Raw genomic sequence first — 5,000 nt, forward strand, 5'->3', positions numbered from 1 at the left:
CAATTTGTATGGAGAGAAGCAAAACGCAAAACCTGCTTTCCATAATAACTACAATTTTCTCATGTCCAAGAGTGGCATGATTTACATAACATGGATTGCTGTTGCAAGTTTTATATATGCGCGTAATATCAAATGATGGATATACTGCATATATATATATATATATATATATATATATATTTATATATATATATATATATATATATATATAAATGAGATTTCTAGGGAAGCTCTTACTTATACAATTAATAGTTAAGTTGTTTGTGTAATTCAAGAAAAGTTACAATAAACTGACGTTGAATAGTTAGGAAATGAATCATTACAACATCAAGCAAAATTACGAGTAAATTTTGTTTCTTACTTTCAAGTAATAAACAGATCTTCACATTAAAGGTGTCTTGTTTAGTTCCAGTTTCATCTGAATAGACCCTCGCCAGAACGTTAGCCAGGAAAGCCCAACGCGATTGGGGAGTCCAAACAGCGGTGACCCACTACTACATAAATATTCTCAATCCCTGTCACCGCTTTATAGCATTTTGCTTTTCCAACTAGGGTTGTAGCTTAGCAAGTAATAATAATAATAATAATAATAATAATAATAATAATAATAATAATAATAATAATAATAATAATAATAATAATCACTCATCGGTCTTTTGGGTCACTTTGAGTCGTACATTGGTGAGGACTGAGGAACCGGGATACACTTCTCCGACGACTCAAATGCCTCAATTTTCGTAATAATTAGGTGTTCAGCAAAATAAATAAATAAATAGATAAATAAATGAATAAAAAAATTGAATTATTTTAGAAATCGTTAAAGCTCGACACCATACTAACAACCTTTAGGATAATTGATCAATCCTGGTTATTTCCAACTAGAATCCATTGTGTCCATATGTAAATTGCAAAATTAATGATGCAGAATAAGTATTGCGAAAACTGAGGCGTTTAATTACGTCACATTGTTTTCTCATTAGCTGACACTTATAAAATGGACAAGATTTAAACCCTTTCCTCAACTTCCCCCATGCTGGCTTTTATCCTATTTTAAATCGCACCTTACATCCTCCCTCCCGACTTAGAGTATATCTTGGTATCTGAAATGTGCCACCTGCTTTATAACTAAAGCTTTATCTTCTTGTCTCCATCTTCCTTACTGTTCACTTAGGCTTCAGTATTATTTATATTAACCCTCTTCCTACCCTTCTCTCCTTCCTATTGCCACTCTATAACCCTTTTTCTGTAAGCCATCCTTATTTTCATTGGCAGTCAACAAATCATCTACGGATAGTAACTCTCATTAACTCTTCATTTCCGATCACTTCCCTTAATAAATCAAAGGTCAATAACAAATATGTAGCCTTAAGGGTGTCATGCAACATTAATTAAAATGTTTTCTGTTTCTCCAACAGTTGTTATTACTTTTGTTATTGTTCATTTGCATATCATCTTTACGGTTCTAACTTTTCCTGGACTCTCTTATTCCTCAAACACCAAAATATATTTTTTTTTCCTAGTATCCTATCAAAAGCCTTCTCTAAATCTATAGAATTACAGAAGAATTTTTACTTTCCTCTCGCCTCTTTTCCTGTAGCTTCGTAACTATGTAGATGGCATTCACAATCCCTCTCTCCTTCATTATTATTATTATTAATATTATTATTATTATTATTATTATTATTATTATTATTATTATTATTATTATCTAAGCCACAACCCTAGTTGGAAAAGCGAGAGGCTATAATCCGAAGTGATCATAGAGGAAAAACTAACCCAGTGAGGAATGGAAATAAGGAAATAAATAAACGATATGAAAAGTAATTAAAATTTAAATAAAGTATTTTGAAAATATTAACAACATTAAAACCGATATTTGATATGTAAACTATAAAAGATCTTATGTAAGCCTGTTCAACATAAAAAAACATTTGCTAAGAGTTTGAACTTTTTAAGTTTTACTGACTCAACTACCCAACTAGGAAGACAATTCCCTATTTTAGTCTACAGCTGGAAAAAAATGTTTAGAGTACTGTGTAGTATTTAGCCTCATGATGGAGAAAGCCTAACAATTAGAATTAACTGCAAACCTAGTATTACGAACCGGATGGAACTGTCCGGGAAGATCTGAATGTAAAGGATAGTCAGAATTATAAAAAAAAAAATCTCATGCAACATGCATAATGAACTAATTGAATGACGGGTGCCGGATATTAATATTTAGATCAAGAATAAGAAATTTAATGGACCGTGAGTGCCTGTCCAACGGTGGCCGGACAGTTACGTCCCAGACATTTGCATACCGGACATTTGCGTCCCGGACATCTGCGTACCTGGACGTTTTCGTCCCCGGACATTTGCGTACTTGGACATTTGCGTACCGGGACAATTGTGTCCCCGGACATTTGTGTACCTGGACATATAAGTGTCCGAAATATTTTGAATTTACCATATTTTTAAATCTCTCTCTCTCTCTCTCTCTCTCTCTCTCTCTCTCTCTCTCTCTTTCTCTCTCTCTCTCTCTCTCTCTCTCTCTCTCTCTCTCTCTCTCTCCTCAGTTACACCTTACCTTTATTTTGAATTTACCATAATTTGAAATCTCTCTCTCTCTCTCTCTCTCTCTCTCTGCATCTCTCTCTCTCTCTCCACAGTTACACCTTACCTTTATTCTAAACAAGCAATAATAAGCTTAAAGGTAGTTACCATATATATAAAAAAAAAACATATATATAAACCCAAGAACTGTTTGGTATAGAAATTCATTCATTAATACCTTAAGTAACTTTAAACAAGCTGAAAGGTAGTTTACCAGAAATGAAACAAAAATCTTTTCTAAAAGCAGGAGAAAAATAAGCTAGCAATTCTAGTTCTCGCCAGCAGTGTGTAACACAAACATCTATTGGTATTAGGATTTTATATATTCGAAATTCGGAACCCATGGCTGAGTTCCAGAAATCTAACACTGGTGGAAAAATATGTGGACAATGAAAATCACAGTTACCACTATCATGAGAAAAATTCCGATGAAACAAAAACACACTGGAGGTGTCTAGTGCGATCTTGCAAAGCAAGAATTCATATAGTGAACGACCTAGTTACGACATGCCATAATGAGCATAGTCATGGCTCGTCAGCTTCACAAGTCCAAGCACAAGAAGCTATGTCCCAGTTGAAAAATACTTCAGTGTTAACGTATGAACCATCAAGAAGTCTTATCGGAGAAACGATCGCTAATGAAGATGAGTATTCCATTTCAAAACTGCCAAGTTTTTCATCACTGGGAAGAAATATACGTCGATGGAAAGAAAAGTCATATAAGGTACCCCTAATCCCACGGCAAAAAAATAATCTTGAGATTCCGGAATCCTACAGTTTTCTCGCGACTGGGGAAAAGTTCCTTGCGTTTGATTCTGGCATGATTTACCTCCAGAATTTATCGCGTATTTTGAGATGACGTATATTGGCCAAATAAGAGGGCGAAGAGGAATAGGGATGGAACCATTTTTTGCTATAGCGTCATGGAATGTTCGAGAAAGTGTTATTAACCAGTTGTCAAGATCTAATAATAGTTTTGAGAGATTGCATAATGCTTTGCAATATTCCTTATCCTGTCAACACCCTTCTATCTGGAAGTAAATTGAAATATTGAAAAGGAGGAGGCCATTGCCTTAAAGAAAAAAGCGACTTTCAACGAGGAGTTCTTCCACGGCAAAAAAGTATAACTGCTAATAAGAGAATCCTGGCACTCTTGGATACATATTCTCCAGAAGACAAGATAAATTTCTTGAGAGGGATAGCTCACAATAACCATACATTTTGAATTATTTGTTTAACCTATAATTTTTCTTTAATCTTTGATTACTATTACTTTTAAACAAAAAACAAAATTGGTAATTCCACTATTGGAAAAATATTCTCCTGAAAACAAGAATAATTTCTTGAAATGTATATTCATACATTCTGAATTATTTGTTAAACTTGTGATATCCCTCTTAAGCAAAAATAAAATTACAATTCCATCGAATCTATTTGAAAATAATCTAGGTACACAAATGTCCGGGTACACAAATGTCCGGGGACGCAAATGTCCAGGGACGCAAATGTCCAGATACACAATTGTCCGGGACACAAATGTCCGGTACGCAAATGTCCGGGACGCAAATGTCCTAAAACCCTGTCCAACAAATTTAAATTAGACTCGGCAGCTGAAGACAAGGCAGGAGAACAATACTGGAAACAATGTAAAATGACAGAATAAAACACTTGTTCATAATAGATTGATCACCAAATATCTTGAAAGACTTTTTCAATAAGCCATTTATTTGCAATTGAAGAAGTCAGAGACCTAATGTATTTTTCAAAAGTAAACTGACCGTCGAGAATCTCACCTAAAATTTTAAAAGTCATACAAAGTTAAAGAAACATTATCCTTGCTGAGATCCAGATGTTGAGGAGCCCCTGGTACTTAACCAACTTACAATTATACTTTGAGTTTTGTTAGGATTCAACTTTTATTAAGGAATTACGCACCCCCAGATCAACATTCATGAGATGGAATTGATGCAAAGAGATTAGCGTCATCGGCATATGCAAGAGGCTTGTTTTCTAGACCAAACACATGATGATATTAAGAAACGACTGACCCACTCTAAATTGCTTGAGTTTGAGAACAATGGAATTATGACTAACACGGTCAAAAGCAGCACTGAAATCAAGGCTGATCATACAAACTTTCCTGACCATAATCAAGGGCTTTCTGTACAGCATTGGAGATTTTAAGAAGGGCATCACATGCTCCCAGGCCTTTAAGAAAATGAAATTGGAAACTAGGAAACAGGTGATTACCTACAGCAAACCTATTGAGACGTTATGACAAAAGATGTTCAAAAACTTTTGATAATAAGGGAGTTATGAAAATTGGGCGGTAATTAGTTGAATTTGTTCTACCACAAACACATCTTCATAGTAGAGTAACATTACCAATTCTCCAGCAAGTGCCA

Source organism: Palaemon carinicauda, chromosome 23 (genome assembly GCF_036898095.1).
Source record: "Palaemon carinicauda isolate YSFRI2023 chromosome 23, ASM3689809v2, whole genome shotgun sequence".
In the NCBI taxonomy this organism is placed as follows: Eukaryota; Metazoa; Arthropoda; class Malacostraca; order Decapoda; family Palaemonidae; genus Palaemon; species Palaemon carinicauda.